General features: G+C 45.1%; 1 pseudogene; it reads right to left on the bottom strand.

Annotated features, from left to right (window-relative positions):
- Nucleotides 1-8,623: 8,623 nt before the first annotated feature.
- Nucleotides 8,624-9,267, bottom strand: LOC122201047 (annotated as a pseudogene).
- Between the last annotated feature and the right edge of the window lie 9,022 nt (nucleotides 9,268-18,289).

Raw genomic sequence — 18,289 nt, 5'->3', positions numbered from 1 at the left:
GTGGGACCCACAGTGTAACAGAGAGACTCAGGACAACCTGAGCCCTGGGGCTGAGAAAGAAGCCAGTCAAGGTGGGTGTAAGTATCTCTGCCCACAGGCCATTCTATCAACCGGCCACTGAAGTGCACAGTGACTGCCCTGAGGGAAAACTAGCTGAAAAAGACGACAGAGAGTACCCCAGAAAGGGAAAGGGCAGAAGATGCAAGAGGGTAGTGGCACAGACCTTGAACCCCACACCCAGGATAAATGAAATGATTAAATTCCAGGAAAAGAGACACAAGACAAAGTCATGAAAACAGAGGACTTTTCCCCAACACCAAGCTCTGAGGCTACAATTTCCACTACCCCTTAGCTCTCCACACTTGCCCAGAGGGTACCCCAAAGAGTCCTCCTCATAAAGGGGCCGCCTCCCCCTCTGCCAGTTACTTCTCCTTAAACTGGCCATCACCGCATTCGAAGCGATTAAAAGTTAGTGCTTTGAGTTAAGCAGAATTGCGTATGAATCCCAGCTCTTCCACTTAGTAGAAATGACACATTTGTGAGAGATTTAACGTCGCTGGGCCTCAGTTTCTCATCAGAAAAGGGAATAATAATGATGTTGTCATGATACTTAAATGAGATAATACATACAAAATCGATCACGGTGCCTGACACACAGTGACTATCTAGTGCCTGGTCGCAATTTTATCATTATTAGTATCACGATTATTTCGTGGTTGGGCCCAATGGCACAGGGCCCGGTTCACTGCCAACAGTCACTTCTTTGTGTGTTTTCTTTTTTTTTTTTTAATTTTTTAAAATGTTTATCCATTTTTGAAATACAGAGCCTGAGTGGGGGAGGGGCAGAGAGAGAGGGAGACACAGAATCCAAAGCAGGCTTCAGGCTCTGAGCTGTCAGCACAGGGCCCGACCCGGGGCTGGAACACACGAACTGTGAGATCATGACCTGAGCTAAAGTCGGACGCTTAACCGACTGAGCCGCCCAGGTGCCCCTCTGTGTGTTTTCCAACATGGAGTTTCTGGAGTGTTTGAGATCTTCCATAACTATGTATTAAATACACGGGAATACCCCTGAGGGGTCCTGTGTCCAAAACACCTCTGAGGACGCCTGGCCAGCTCCGTCTGTAGAACGTGCGACTATTGATCTCAGGGTCGTGAGTTCGAGCCCCACTTGGGGTGTAGAAATTACTTTAAAAAATAAAATCTTAAAAAACAAACAAACAAACAAAACACGTCAGTAGGAATTAGCTTCTCAAATTCCTTTCTTAGCCATGGCAACAGTGTAAGGAAATGGCACTGACTTCCGGGGTCAAGCGGGAGCCCCGAGGAGCTAGGAAAGGGCAAAGACGCCCTCTCCGAGGTGCCCTGATGCCTCGTCTTCCTCAGATTCTCTGCAGTGTGTTGTATGTGGACACACTCCTTGAGTCCTGACTACAAAAGCGATTGGAAAACCCTCAGACTTGGCTTTCTGAAAAGATTCCTGCTAAGTCACTTCTCCTCTAGCTGAAGATGGCCTCGTGTTTTCCTCTCATCCTCTCAGTGGGTGGGTTTGCCATAAATAGTATGAGATGGGGAGGGATTTGGGCTGGGCATAGGGCTGGGGGGAATAAGTTTGGAAGCCCCACCCCCATCTCCAAGTGTGCCCCAACCACCCAAAATCATGGTGGAGACTAAAGCGATTGTACGGTGTGGTCGCAACAGCACAGGGCCCTGAGATTCCCCTTCCCCTCAGGTCACACCTTCTCAGAGCTCTGTTTCCTCACCCCGAAAATAACCAGCCTGTCACCTCCCTCAGAGGTTTGTGGTTGGGAGCTAATGAGATCACGTACCCTTGTTCTGACCCCTGGCACCCAGGGGTTTGGTCTCCTGAACTGTACTCTAACCGGCCCCTTCCCCTCCATCCTACACATTGCTGCCAGAACATTCAGCTCCCTCCTGGGAAACGGAACTCCTAGTGCTTTGGGCAATGACAAGAATCCTTCTCGGGTTCTGAGAGAGAAGAAGAAAAGGTGGCGGTGAGGGGGTGGGGGGTCAGCTGGGAGGCCGAAAGAAGAAATAATACTCAAGAAACCTCCAGGAGAAAGAGAGTTGTTGCAGGACCAAAGAAAATGGAAGACTGCCTTGCAAACTGGTCCTGGTCACCTTCTGGCAGGACCAAAGAAGGCAGATGTTTTTCCTTAAAGAACAGAGTCCTTGGATCGCTCTGCTTTCTCTGGAAGTCCGCATGCTCTTCTCTCTAGCGTCTGCAGCCCAACTCTCAGGGTGCAAAGCCTCTTCAGCATACTGCCTTACTCACAAGGCTGTATCCACAACTGTAAGAGCCTACGCAGTAGAATCATATCGACTGTGGTTCAAATCCCAGCTCTTCCATTTACGAAGAGTCTCAGCTTCAGCATGTACAGGTGGGGATGATCGCTAATCCCCAGGCTACTAAGGAATCCTAAGATGTGCAAGGTGCTCGGCGCGCCGAAGTACTTAGCTCTAGGCTAAAACCCCACAAATGTGGTTCTGTCCCCAGGACGCGATCTCATTGTGCAATCCAGCCGGATCCTTCTTGTCATGCCAGACGCCCGCAGTCAGTCTCACACCATGCTTCCCATCCTGGAGCCTCCCTCTACTCTGGCCCCCAGTCTGTCATAAACCAGTTAGACATACTAGCTGTATGCCAGCAACTGCCCTAGTAGCTTTACATATATTAACTCCTAGAAACATAACGAGCTTATGCAGTGGACGCTATTATCACCTCCATGTTACCTTTCAGGAAATGGAAGCTTAGAGAAGTTACTAATTTGCCCAAGATCAGACAGCTACTAGGAGACTCAGCAGGGATTCAAAATGCAGAATGCCTGGCTCCGAAGAGGATCTTCTTACCCAGTAAGCTACATGCCTCCCTCCTCCCCTTTCAATAACTGAAAGCAAGCTTACCCTGTGTCCCTGCCTTGCCTCCCTCGTCTCTTGCACACTGATCGGCCTCTCAGGCTTTCCTTGAAGAACTCAGTGCTCTAGAATATTTTTAACATTCAACTTATTAACATCTGCTCAGCCAGCAGAGAGTCCCATATATGCTTCAAATGAAAACGAAACAGGAAATATGCTAAATGAGTCCCTCTTGTGTCCAAGTCACTGGGTCATCGCTTTACACACATCATTTGGCGTAGTGATTAAAAGCTGCATGGGTAGACCTTGAAGGCGTTATGCTGAGTGAAATAAGCCACACAGATACTTCATGGTGTCACTTATATGTGGAATCGGAAACAAACAAACAAACAAACAAAAAGTCCAATTTATAGAACAGAGGGTGGAAAAGTGGTTGCCAGGGGCAGGGGGTGGAGGAAATAGGGACAGATTGGCAAAACGGTACAAATTTCCAACTATAAGATGAAAGTTGCAGGGGCACCTGGGTGGCTCAGTCAGTTACATGTCCATCTCTCGATTTCGGCTCAGGTCATGATCTCATGGTTTGTGAGATCAAGCCCCATGTCGGGCTCTGCGTTGACAGCTTGGAGCCTGCTTGGGATTCTCTCTCTTCCTCCCTCCCTCCCTGCCCCTCCCCTGCTTGTGTGTGCATGTGTTGTCTCTCAAAATAAATAAAAGAATTTTTTTTTTTAATGGTGTGAAGATCGAATGTAAACCACAGAGACTATAGTTGACAACACCATATTGTATAATTGAAATTTGCCCAGGAAGTAAGTAGGACTTAAATGTTCTCACTTCCCTCTCCCCCCAAAAAGATAAACATATGAGATGAAAGATATGTTAATTATCTAGATGGAAAATGCCAAAATCTTTTCGCAACGTGTGTTTATATGTATATCAAACCACCACGATGTATAAAGACTTTCCAATTTTGTCAATTATAATTCTATAATGCTGAAATGTAAAAAAAACAAAAAAACAAACAAACAAAAAAACCTGCTTGGGTTTTGGGGACAGGCCCAAACTGAAATCTCAGCTCTGCTCTCTAGCATTTTGACTTTGGCGACTCACTTAACCTTTCTCAGCCTCCATTTCCAAACCTGTAAAATGGGCAGAAGGATGCTTCAAGGAGAAAACAGTCCAGGGTCAGTGTCTCCGAGTTTTCCTCAAAGAATCACCTCGGTCCTCCAGAACCAGAAGACACATGGGACCCAAGCAGTGTCACTCACCCAGCTGCTCACATCAAAGGGCCTCCGTAACCAGGGCAGAGCTATGGGAAGATCTCCACCCATCTCCAGGGGTGCCAGACAGCCACCTCTCAGCTAGAGCCACAGAAGGAGGGCAGAGCCAGTCACCTGCCGGCCCCCTGACTATGGAAAAGGACTTATCTGACATTTCTATATCCACATATGAGGTATAGAGGCGGTCTTAGAAAAGGTGATTGCTTTTGCTACTTAAAAGATGGTATTAGCTCAGAGAAGAGCAAATGAAAAGCCCCTGGGGTTCGATACTGATGGCTTTATTCCTCCTGGCGGCTAGTGTTTTAATCTTTTGAATTCCTGTTATTCTATAGAATAAAATTAGCCTAGAGCATTTTTTTGTCTTCATTAAAGATGGCTCTTTTTCTCCTTAGACGATAGCAGTAATAAGGACTGTTGTTTTCCAAGCACCTGCTCTGTGTTGTAAACACTGCAAATATATTCTCTGAAGTCCTCACAAAAGCCAACTATAATAGACAAACGCATATCGTGCTTATTGTGCTAGACAATGGGAGGTCTCGAAGGGTTCCAACTGCCCAAGGACGCTCAAAAAGTTAATAAATACATTTCTTTATCTATTTTTTAAGCCTATATATTTATTTTGAGAGAGACAGAGACAGCATGAGTAGGGGAGGGACAGAGAAAGAGAGAGAGAGAATCTCAAGCAGACTCTGCACTGCCAGCGCAGAGCCCAACACGGAGCTTGAACTCATGAAACCACGAGATCATGACCTGAGTTGAAACCCAGAGTTAGATGCTTAACTAAGCCCCCCAGGCAACCTCACTTCTATCTGTTAAAAACACTGCCTTTGTAGTTAAAAACCTCACAAGGAAAGCCCAGATGACTTCACTGGTGAACTCTGTGAAACATTTCAGGAAAGTATACTACTAATTCTAGAAAAAGTCTTCCAGAAAATTGAAGAGGAGTTCATTTGTCCTAACCCATTTAATGGAACCAGCAATACTCTGATATCAAAACCAGATAAAGACATTACAACAAGAGCATCTGACCTGTGACATCTGTTCCCATCTCTAGAACTTCACATGCACCTTTCTCTCATTATAGAATGCCAATGACCTTGATTCTGCTTAACCCAACCCTACCATTCTTTACATTATACCTCCTCTATCAATTGTTGCTCTCTTCTTCTGGTCCATGGTGACCAATGCTTCTTCTGAACAGGTTTTAGTCTTATTAGGTGGAATATACTGTGAAACTCTCTGAAAGTAATTGAGTCCTATAGCAGTGATACATGATTTAGCTGACTCAAGGAATCCAACACAACACAGGAGTGTGCCGTGCACTTGTAAGCCTGTAGGGCAAAGCCCGATGCCAGGGCTCAGTGGGGCAAGTGGTAGCATCACACGTAGAAAGTTGAACACCCAGAGAAAATGTGGAATCTGATGGTGGCTCCCACCTCTGCTTCACTTAGATCCTTTGCCTTCTCTGAGAGAAGCAAGGTCACCTTTTCCTTGTGCAAGTTCCTTGGCTGAGGCCCTGCATTGGCGGTGGAATGGAGTGGGGGGAGGAAGCACAACGCCCACTCTCTTAGAGGCAGGGCCTCCCAATATAGGTAAATGAACTGCACCTTTCATAGTCTAGGACATAACTCACAGAGTAGGAGACTAGAGAGGAGATCACAGCTTCTTCTCCACCCCGTATCCTGTCTTGTGCTCCATTACTGAACCCTTCCTGGAGCCTGATTGCCTGCCTCATCATCCTTTCCCTAACATATATGGACTGGCTCCGGTTTCTCCTGTTCCCAGGAGCCCTCCTGGTTCTGTGCTGGTCTTCCACGGAGGGTGAGTCCTATGGCAGGGAGGCAAAGGGGGCAGGGTGATGAGTTCCAGGAGCAAAGTCCTAAAAAGTCCTGACAGTGTTCGTGGGCTCTGGGCCCTGAGCCTCTGGTTGCTGCAAACTCCCTTGTCTACCATGGAAACTCTTCCTGGGGATCCTGCCACTGCAGCTGTCCAGGAGCTTCCCCAAACTCTAACTTCAGGAATGGTGTAAGGAAAAGGGATGATGCAGAACCACTGGGGTCTACAGATAGGCACGCTAGAGACCTGTAGCACCTTTTCTTTCAACTAAGACCCAGGTCTTGATAAATAATTCAGAAGAGAGATCCTCCTCCTTCTTTCCCCCACTGGACACTGGGTCTTCTCTCTCAGATAACCTAGCCCATCCCTACCAGCAAGAAATGTCCATTTCAGTGTCCCTTTCAGAACACTGCAAGCTGATCCTGGAAAGAAGGGAAAGAGCTTCCTGGTAACCCCACGACTCTTAAAACCAGACTCCTTAATAAATCTGGGTTCTACAGGGAGACGCCCAGAGGCTGGAAGAGGGAAATCTGCAAAGTCCTGGCCTCAGTTGAGGTCCTGACCTCAATCTCAATACCTACAGCAGCAATCTTCTTTTCTCCCCCCTTTGGTCTCACCCTATGGTTCTCATATAATGTCCAGATCCTACATGGAAATTTATATTTTGCACCTCCTGTGATGAATTTGTTGGCAAGAACTGCAGAAAGAATTTGGGTTCCTGTCAATCCAAATATCCTGACTCTGCGTGTCAGATCAAAGAAGTGTATACCCAACATTTCACTGGCGGTAAGATGAGGGCAAGAGAAGGAGGGTGAGGGGAGATTGAATTTTATGATTGCTTTGGCAAAAAAAGGGCACTAGATCTGGAGTCAGCATTCTCTAGTCTCACCAGTTCTGGCTTAACTCAGTCAATAGTCTAGGGCTTGTTACTTCCCTTCTCTGAGTTCAAATGTCTCACTTGTGCAACAATTGGGTTTTATGGTTGACCTCCAAATTCCCATCCATCCCTGATAATCAGTGACTGAATCCTTAAGAGAGCACAGCTGTTGCAGCTCCTTTGCTATAAATGTTGCGGGGGCGGGGGGGAGGTGTTGGGGACACCCAGTTGTCCCGGAAGGAAACCGTCCCTTGTGTGGAGGGGGTTCAAGACTTGGGTTGTGCCTCAGAGGACAGGAGGGAAGGCAGGGACTCCTTTCTCAGCCACATTCCCTCACATTCCAAGTCTAACCTGGGTCTCTCTGTTATTCTTCAGAATATTCCTATCAATATTCCATTCTGGGCTGCCCAAAAAGATGTGTGGAATATATACACATCACCAAGTGGGAGAAAAATGTGTTCTTCTGTTGTAATGAAAGCCATTGCAATAGCTTGAATGTGAAAGACCATGTTCCATTCCAACCCTTCCTGCTAGAGAATTTTTAGCCTGAGATACTCAGCTGATTTGCAGGAATCTCCTCCTGACGGCATCCTGCCCATCCTTCCTGAACAAACATCAACATCCAGAAATACCTTCGCCCTCAACTGCCACACACACTGTCTCCTAAGAGCCAAGATGCCCAAGAGAAATGAACTGTGGATGAAGAAGGACTGTGATGCAACTTTGAAATGCTGTCTGGGCCCAAGTAACACCCAGTCAGCCTGGTCGTCTGGCTCTGCTTTTCTGGTTATGGGCCAAACTCCAAGTCTAAGTGGGGGGACAAGACTGGGGAGTCTTCACTGGGACACCCTGGGCCTCTGAATTGATTACAATAGCAACTGTTATTGAATAATGAGACCATATGCAGGGGACCTCATGGGCTGTTTCAGTAGTGGGCCAGATAAGAAGGAAGGGATGCTGGTCAGAGAATGGCCTAGAAAAGGTCCCCAAGTCATTTCTCAAATGTCACAGATCCAATATCCCACCAGGCTAATGACACTCTAGGCTTGGGTAGATCCCAGAAGCAGGGGGGAAGGGGCTGACAAGGAGGCCTGGCTTTCCAAAGAACATCTTCTGCCTTCTTGGGGGCTGGCTGAAATGAGTAAGTATGATGAGGACAGTGGGACTGGTTCTGGTCGTTGTAGGACTTCGTATTGAAGACCACATATTCTGAAGGAGAATGCCATATTGCCTGAATTTGAATCTCACACTCTTACGAGCCCTAATGGCCTTAGGCAACCATTTAGCTTCTCTGTACCATGGCCACCTCCCACTTTATGTTGTGGATATGAAGATTGAGTTTATGGCTTGTAGGTACATTATTAAGCACAGGTGTTTGCAGTTTCTTATCAACTGTGTGGCAAACGCTGGGCTGGTGATCTTATGCATCACCCTATAAACCTTCCAGTGCAATGAGGAGATTATTATCTCCACTTTCCAGGTGAAGAAATTGTGGGTCAGAGAGGTTAATTAACTTTGTAGAATGTGCAAAGCAGGTAAGTGACAGAGGCATCTGACTGCACTCATTCTACATTCCAGAAATGGGTTCCCGTAGGGATTGGCACCATGACCACCGGAACTGTGGCCCAATCCTGGTCTCCTCTCCTTCCCTCCGATAGCCCTGGTCTCCTAACTGTGGCCCAGGTCTCCCTTCCCTACTCTGCCCAGAACCACACCATCGGGCTTTGCCCTAACTCACCTCTGTGTCTCCTTGGCTGCGTGGCCCACTGAGGTAGGAAAGCCAAGTGGTGGAGGGTACATGCTTTGGCTTCCAACAGAACTAGGTAGGTAGAGGGCTCTGACGCTTGCTTTTCCCAGCACACAAGACCCAGTTGTCTGTAAAACCAAGGTTAGTGATAGATGCACTCCTCAGTTCAGCGCCTCATCACTGAGTCTGGCTGCTCCGTCATCGTATGTTCCCATTAAGACTATTTTCCCATCTGGCATGGACTTCACAAACCCCATAAACGGGGCCACATCTTTTCCCCACGTGTCAAAATATTGGGTGCCTAATACTTCTTCTATTTTTCCCTCTACCGAGGCAACACTGGCTCCTCTCCTAACATTATCGTAACACCACTCATTAGAACACCCTCTTCCAGGCAGATTTTGGGTCCCACCACATTGGCTGCTCTACTTACCATTTTTAAAGGCAAACTGATTCTCAGGGCAAGCTTTTGACATCTCACAGTTATATCCGGAAAGGTCTGTAGATCATGCAGCCATGACCCATGCTGCCCTTACAAAGAGATTTCCAAAACTTGCATCCATCTGTATTCCAAATACTTGAGAAGTAACATAACGTGTGGTAACCATGCTGCGGCCGCTACCACCAACTTTGCATCCTGCCACCCTCATGGCTGGCACTTTTCATCAAATAAGTTCCAGCCTCCTCCCCGCCCGTCTGCCACACGTCCCTTCCTTCAGGTCTCTCAGCGGTCAGTTCCGCCAGGAGACCACTGTCAGCATAGTCTCCTCCTTCTCTGCTTGCTCTGGGTTCGGCTGGCTTCCCCCCCACTCGGAGGGTGGCCTGGAAGAAGCCCAGCATGACTGATGTTCTGTGGGGGTGCTAATCAGTTATTCAGCACAGTATACAACGCCCCTAAGTTCATTAGAAGGATCTATCAGATATGCTTGCAGGTCCTCTCTGTCGTGCTGGGTGTCCACATTTAGGTATTTAATCTAGGGGATGGGGGTGGGAGAGAGAGACAGAGAGGTGAAAATAAAATAATAAAAAGAAAAGAAAGGGGAACAGAGGAAAGGAATTAAATATGTAGATGACATGGGCGCCTGGGTGGCTCAGTCGGTTAAGCATCTGACTCTTGATTTTGGCTCAGGTCTCCATCTCACTGTTCGTGGGTTCGAGCCCCATGTCGGGCTCACTGCTGTCAGCACAGAGTCCCCTTTGGATCCTCTGTCCCTCCTCCTCTCTCTGTCCCTCCCCCACTCATTCTCTCTTAAAAATAAACATTAAAAACATTTTTTAAAAACCCATGTTTAAGCAGCACAATCAACAATAGCCAAAGTATAGAAAGAGCCCAAATGTCCATCGATGGATGAATGGATAGAGAAGATGTGATATATATACAATGGAGTATTACTCAGCAATCAAAAAGAATGAAATCTTGCCATTTGCAACTATGTGGATGGAACTGGAAGGTATTATGCTAAACGAAATTAATCAGAGAAAGACAAATATCATATGACTTCACTCATATGAGAACTTTAAGAGACAAAACAGATGAACATAAGGGAAGGGAAACAAAAATAATATAAAAACAGGGAGGGGGACAAAACAGAAGAGACTCTTAAATATGGAGAACAAACAGAGGGTTACTGGAGCCTTTGTGGGAGAGGGGATGGGCTAAATGGGTAAGGGGCATTAAGGAATCTACTCCTGAAATCATTGTTGCACTCTATACTAACTAATTTGGATGCAAATTTAAAAAAATAAAATTAATTTTAAAAATGTCTTTTTAATATTTTAAAATTAAAGTATGATTGATGTGTAAAAAGCTGTGCATATTTAATGTAAACAACCCGATGACTCTAGGGATAAGTATATACCTGAGAAAACCCGTTGAGAAAACGGGTACAACCTGTTGTACCAGCAAGGCCATACCCATATCCATTGTCTCTCAAAATTCCCTCCCATCTCCAATATTATTATTTGTATTATTATTATTTATTTCATTTTGTGGTAAGAATACTTAACATAAGATCTACTCTCGGCAAATCTTAAGTATATAATACAGTACTGTTATCTATAGGCTCTCTGCTGTACAGTAGATTCCAGAACTTATTTATCTTATATAACTAAAACTTTGTTCTCCTATCTGTTTAGGATGTCAATGAGTCCGTCTGTCCTTTGACCCTCCTCCCATGCCCTGGTGACCAGCATTCTACTCTCCGCTTCCATTAGTTTGACTATCGTAGATTCCACATATAAGTGAGATCACACAGTATTTTTCTTTCTGTGTCTGGCTTATTTCACTTAACCTAATGCCCTCCAGGTCCACCTTGTTGTCACAAATGGCAGGATTTCCTTCTTGTTTAAGGTTGAATTAATACTCTGTTGTATGTATTCACCGCATTTTCTTTATTCATTCATCTGCCGGACACTTAGCTTGTTTCCATGTCTTAACTATTGTAAATAATGCTGCAATGAACACAGACACGCAGATATCGCTATGCAAGAGTGATTTTAATTGTTTTGGATAAATACCTAGAAGTGAAATGACTGGATCAGATGGTTTCTCTATTTTTAATTTATGGGGGAACCTCCATACTCTTCTCCATAGTGGCTGCATTCCCACCAACAGGGCGCGAGGGTTCCCTTTTCTCCGCATCCTGGCCAACACCTGTTTTCTTTACTTGTTTAAACAATAGCCAACCTGGTAAGTGTAAGGCGATATCTGAGTGGTTTTGATTTGTATTTTCCTGATGATTCGTGATGTTGAGCACCTTCTCACATACGTGTTGGCCTTTTGCATGTATTCTTGGGACAAATGTCTGCTCAGATCCATAATCCCGTTCCATTACAGTATCAAATGAAAATCCAGGATCTTATCATCTAAATCAGGTCCTGGGGTGGGTGAGGCTGCCGGGTGTGGTGCCTTCGGTCAGATGAACTCAATAGGCATATATCTGCTCTCCACGCACCTCACATAAAAGAGCAGGAAACAGTAACTGTAATAAATAACTCCATTCAAAAGGAGAGAATGTAAGGCACTTAACAGTCACTGGTCTGTGAAAATTCAGCACTACTGTGGCCCAGAGAAACAGGAACGTTGAAGCCCTTACCCCAAGAATACCCACAGTAAAGAACAGATTGATAGGGGCAGCATCCTTAAGCCATTTCCCATTCACCGCTTTCTACACAGAACAGAGAAAGGCCCAGTGCAGTAACTTCCTCATTCTCATAACTTCCTCAGCTGATCCATGGAAAAAGCACCAATGGAGTCCAGTGGCACCTGAGGTGGCCGACGCTTGAGCATTTGTTGTTCATCCCAACTTTGCAGTCCCTTTATGATGCTCTTGGCCATAGGCATTGGCCACTAGGACAGGAGAAGGTGGAGGGGCATGGTGACCTGGGAAACTCCAAGAGTGCTCTCTGAGATGGGCTGAAAGTCACAGATTTCTTCATCACCTCTCTTCTTTAGCTCAGAAAAACCCTGGAGATAGTTGTCTCCATGCCCCTGGAGCCATCTGATTTCTGGGTTGATCCCCCACCTGAGAGGAAGAAGTTACCTTGTTCTGATCCTCGTTGCCCATGTGCCTCAGGCTTCCTCATGGCAGTTCTCCTCTTCTCCCACATCCAGCCTAGATTGCTGTAGGCTGTCCCAGGGGTAATCTCCCCACAAGCTAGTTTATCATGGAGGGTCCATCTTGTGCATTGGTCAATGGAAATGGGTTGGGCTGGGACAGTGAGAGAAATAGGTCAGAAATCTGTGTACTGAAGCAACTCTCAAATTAGCCAGAAGGCAAATCATCATACAGAAAACAAGAGCTCTGTACACACTAAGATCTTCCAGCACAAACAATGGAGCCGAGGTGGCTCTCTTAGCGAGGTCGGAGTGAGGTGGGCATTGAAGAGGGAAGATGGGAAAAGTATTGCAGGGGAGGATTGATGCCCCCAGAGACTGCAGAAGCCTGGACATAATGACACCCAAGATATACCTTGCTTTTTCCCTGAGGACGTCCCTTCTGTTTAGTGACATGTGCATCGCATACCCGGGAGCTTCTGGAATCAGACCAGTTTATTTCTGCTCTCAGATCTGCTGTGGGACTTAGGGGTATAACGCTATCTCAGTCCTACCTTTACTAGCAGAATGATGATTCGGCGATTTCCACAACGTGCCAGGCAAATGTAAGAGATTTTTCACAGCAATGTTGATCCAACACATTCTCAGACTGCTCTCAGGGGTGGGCTGACAGTCTTTGTCCCTCTTCTTTTTCTAGTTCTTCTAGCGCATTCTGTGCCGATAACTCACATAAGAAAAACCAGACAGCCTACGGCAGCACACACCTACATCCTGAAAGCACTCAGTTTCCTTCATTTGATAAACAATACCTAAAAATTAATCCTTTCCTGGGCTCTCGGAGCCTCCTTTTTTTAATTTGGGTATAGTTAACACACATTGTTACGTTAGGTTCAGGTGTGCAACATGGTGATTCAACAAGTTTATGCTATGCTCACGATAAGTGTAGCTACCCTCTGTCACCACACAACACTAGTAGAATACCATTGGTGGGGCGCCTGGGTGGCTCCGTCGGTTAAGCGGTTGACTTCAGCTCAGGTCATAATCTCACCGTTCGTGAGTTCGAGCCCCGCGTCGGGCTCTGTGCTGACACCTCAGAGCCTGCTTGGGACTCTGTGTCTCTGGCTCTCTCTGCCCCTCCCCCACTCATGCTCTGTCTCTGTCTCTCCATACCGAATAAAAGTTAAAAAAAATTTTTTTTAGAATACCACTATTTTCCCGGCACTGTGCTTTTTATCTCCGTGACTTATTCATTCCATAACTGGAAGCCTGTACCTCACACAGGAAAGGAATGTGCTGATTAACATCCATTTAATGTGTACTTGTTATTGCCATTGGGTCTGTAGTCAAGACAATTTGGGGTATGTTCATGAGGAATACGAGGTAACAGGTATACAGGATATAAACATAGAAAATGGGAACAGGATACAGATTTGCATCTACTGTGCTGCGGTGGTTACGAGCGTAAGCTCTGTCCTCATACAGCCTGGATTTAAATCCCAAGGGATACATATGTTAGCTGTCTGAGCTTGAGCAAGTCTCTGTAGCATTTTGCCTAATGACCTCATATATAAAATGGGCATAAAGTAAGGGTTTGTCTCCGAGCTCTGATGAAATTCAAATGTGACTATCCAGGCACGGTGTTTAGAGCCGTGCCTGGTTGTACATATAGTAATGTTCTGTGATCATTATTGGAGGAACAGCTCAGTGGGAGATTAAAGTCCAGTGTCATAGAGGATGGGACAGTGAGGTAGTAGAGAACAAAGCCATGAAAATAGAATAGACTTTCACTCTAATTTGGTTCGTTAATCATCTAATGTTGATTTGGCACCTACTTTGTGAACACGATGCTGGGCAATGAATAGTGTGGTTATACCTGGAGATTGAACCAGGGGGCTCATGTATAATTTAGGAAATTGGACGTAGAAAAAAAAAATCTATCATATGCACTGATCGAGGAATGGAGAGCTCAGAAGGCAGAGTTCCTTTGTCTGAAAGATCAGTTGAAGAATCATGGAGAGAAGAATGAACAGTAATCTTGAAGATGCAATAGAAACTACCAGGCAGGGAGGAAAGGAAAGGTATTTGAAGCATAGGACTGCATGTGCTAAAGCACTGAGGCACAGAAGAGGATAGTAAATCCAGAAGAGACAAATAGACATCTAGCAGTGCAGACTAGATGAGAAGGCTACAGGAAGTGCAATAAAATGAGGCTGCTGACTTATGCTAAGGTCAGTTCCTGAAATGTTGGGGACTGCGCCTGCCCCTTCCTGCTCTGTTTTCTCTTTCACCACATCCTCCCCATTTATACACCGCACTAGGGTATTTCCCCCCATGGGAAGCATGTCTCTACAGATGGTATGATATTCCTCGCTCAGACATTTTCTCCTCTGCACTGTTATGTTATGTGCTAGACATATGTGCAGAAGCCCTATGGTTGTGTAATGGTTCTGGTGTTTCTCAGTAGGAAAATGTGTTTGGGCAGGAACAGGAATGGTTCAAGGTCACGTCCAGTGGGGATGGCCTCCCTTGAAAACTAGGACCTTCACTCTCTCAAAGCTCACCTCAGTCATGAAAGTTGTTTGGTCATGTAGTGTCTTTGGCAGGCAGTTGGAAGGAGAGCTTCTGTGCAGAACTCGACTGGATGGACAGCTGTTGGTTGTCCTGACAAGGATCCACTCCTTTCCCCCTTTCAAAAGCCCCAGATTTCTATTGGAGAACCACATGATTTCAGGGAGGCTAAGTCCACCCTGGTCCCCTGGGATGGTGCAGAAACTGAGACTCAGTCAATAATCGGGGTTTGGCAAAAAGACTTGGTTTTCTTTTTTTCTAATTTTTTTTTAACATTTATTTATTTTTGAGAGAGAGACAGACAGACAGACAGCATGTGAGCAGGGAAGGGACAGAGAGAGGGAGACACAGAATCGGAAGCAGGCTTCAGGCTGCCAGCACAGAGCCCGATGCGGGGCTTGAACCCAAGAACCGTGAGATCATGAGCTGAGCTGAAGACAGACGCTTAACTGAGCCACCCAAGCGCCCCAAGGACTTGTTTTGAGTGGGCATGTGACCTAATCTTGTCTTATGCATGTAAATGTCAGGAATTTGGAAGAAAATTGTGGCACCAATGAAGTCTCTCTCTGGATGATGTGTATATATCTGAGACCTGGCGCTAATGCAGCCATTTTGTAACCATGAATGTAAACAGCAAGAGGATTAATCCTCCCCAGGAAAAAAAGGCAGTGTGAGAGAACCCCAGAGAAATGAAACCAGAGCTCCTAGATTTGACCAACTCTGGAAAAACATCCTTTTGATTTCCAGTGTGGTCAGCCAATCAATTACCTAGATGTCTTAGTCAGCTTGTGGTGGGACTTCTATGACATCTAATCTCGAAAACTATCTGATGATGTAGTTGAATTACACAAATTTTAATAAAAAAGATAAATTTTTTATTCCCATTTAGGGATTGCTATTTAAAAGCAGTGAGCAGGGCACCTGGGTGACTCAGTTGGTTAAGTGTCCTACTTTGGGTCAGGTCATGATCTCTCAGTTTGTGGGTTTGACTCCCGTATGGGGCTCTGTGCCAGCTCAGAGCCTGGAGCCAACTTCGGATTCTGTGTCTCCCTCTCTCTGCCCCTTCCCTGCTCATGCTCCGTCTATCTCTCTCAAAAATAAACATTAAAAAAATAAAATAACATAAAATAAAGTAAAGTAAAATAAAGTAAAGTAAAATAAAAGTAAAGTAAAATAAAATAAAATAAAATAAAATAAAATAAAATAAAATAAAAATTTAAAAGCAGTGAGCTGCATTCCTAGTAGCTTCCTGGATTCTTAGTTTCCCATCTTCAAAACCTATTGTTCTCTTTTTCTTCCAAATAATACACATGCAGTGATAAAATATCAAAAACTTAACAATACCCTATTTAAGCATGACAATATTAATCAGAAGAATATTTGTTACAATTGGGATATTTTTCCTCTTTATGCTATGGCACAGAATAATACAAACCACATTAAAAATATACAAAAACATGAAATCTGAAGAATCTTTTTTAAAGAAGGATTCAGCCTTTAGAAAAGGGTAAATCTAAAGTAAATCACTGGAGATTTGAAGATTTACAACAATCTATTTTTTTTTATACGGACAGTCTTATGGTTGCATTTTAATTTCTCAATGACTTTACAAAATAACAGATATTTATAACCTCAGTAATACACTAATCTAAGCCCCTTCAGAATCAATGGAAGATAGGGTATTATGTCCAGAATTATAGAATAGTATTTAAGTTAATATTTAAAAAGTAGTAGAAAATACTCAGAATGATATAATAATATCATAGGTATATATAATATTTACTCAGAATTATAAAATGATCTCAAAGGAATATATAATATTTCAATATTTTCTAGATTTCAAATATAGCAGATACATAAAAAGTAAAAGTCAGTCCATATAAAGAAAGGAAAAGAAGAATGTCAAATCAATAAAATGTGCAGATAAGCTCTAGGAGCCCACAAGATCAGTTCATTAAAGTCATCAGCTACTTTAATTATAACAAATTTTAGCTGTAAACCCATAGTCATGTTATCTGCTTTCCTTCCCAGATACATAGAGTTATGGTAAATTATAAATTTGGGATATTTTGGTCTTAGAACAAAAATATGAATTTTTAGGGGCACCTGGGTGGCTTAGTCAGTTAAGCATCCTACTTTGGCTCAGGTCAGGATCTCATGGTTCGTGGGTTCAAGCCCCGCGTCGGGTTCTGTGCTGACAGCTCAGAGCCTGGAGCCTGCTTCCGATTCTGTGTCTCCCTCTCTCTCTGCACCATCCCCACTTGGGCTCAGGCTCTCGTCTCTCTCTTCCTCTCTCTCTCTCAAAAATAAGAAAATATTTTAAAAATTTTAATATGAATTTCTACATGGATTAAGGTGGTTCCAAACTTGTACCTCAAATTTTGCATCATTAGGAAACTGTACTATTGCTGCAGAAATAAAATCTGTCTTTGCCTAAAAATGTATAAAATTCGCTATTCTTATAAAAGATACTATTCCACTCTCTCAGTTGCTCCCAAGCTCCTTGGAAGAGTGGCTGATACTCCCTATGTCCTCCTGTCATGGTCCCTTCATTCCTCAACCTTCCGTAATGTGGCCTCTGTGCCACTTCTCCATTCAACCTGCTCTGCCAGTGACCTGCAAGTTGTCACAGAAAACAGAGAGCACCGCCCCTCTGTCCTGGTTCCCCACCTGCCTCTTCCCCCACTTTCTCTCCCATGGTCTCCAATGGCTGTGATTCACCCAGCCCCACCCCCACTCGCCTGCCTGGACAACCTCTGGGAGTCTCCGAACTTGAGCCATCAGTAGGTTCAGAGAATGTGCATAACACCTAAAGCTGGTGATCCCATCTGCCTCGGGCCTTGGCACCTTCATGCACTTTGAGGCTTCTCTGTCAATCTGCCAGCTGGACACATTTTCCTGAGCTTTCCACGGACACTTCCAACTCCTGATGTGCAAAATGGAGCCCATCCCCTGTCTGGGCACCTGGCAGTCGCTCTTCAGTTGTGGGATTAGAAATCAGGCAGCGGGTCAGACAGAGAAGCACAGTGATTATGCGGGAGGAGGAGATGTGAGGTGAGGAAAGCGGGTGATTTACAGGTGAAATGGCGCAAGGGTGAACCCACCCTGCCTAGTGTTGGGGGGCAGGCGCCGGTGGGCAGGAGAGGAGTGAAGAGAGAAACCGGGTGGAGACAGGAGGATGCTTTGCGCTCCTCAGGAGCACGTGCGGAGGGAGAGAGGACCAGAGAGGCCAAGGATGGGGAAGGGGGAGCGGACACCTATACCGACAAAGGCAGAACAGTTAGCGAGGCTTCCATTCCTGTCCTTTTCCTTGGTATCTATTACAGAAATCTTGACCTTTACAGCAAAAGCTCGAAATCTTCAGGACTCCAAAATGGAAACTGGAAGGTAAACAATGATCAAAGCAGTCCAGTTGAGTGTGATTGTAGCTCCATCCATCTGGAAGAGAAGGACGTTCATACTCAGGGTCAGACAGCAAAAGTTGGAGCTCAGAATAAGAGGAGTTTCCCAACCATGCCAAGCCGGGCCTCCAGAATTGGGACACACCC

This window comes from Panthera leo, chromosome D1 (genome assembly GCF_018350215.1).
Source record: "Panthera leo isolate Ple1 chromosome D1, P.leo_Ple1_pat1.1, whole genome shotgun sequence".
Classification (NCBI taxonomy): Eukaryota; Metazoa; Chordata; class Mammalia; order Carnivora; family Felidae; genus Panthera; species Panthera leo.
This window is presented reverse-complemented; position numbering and strand designations above follow the sequence as displayed.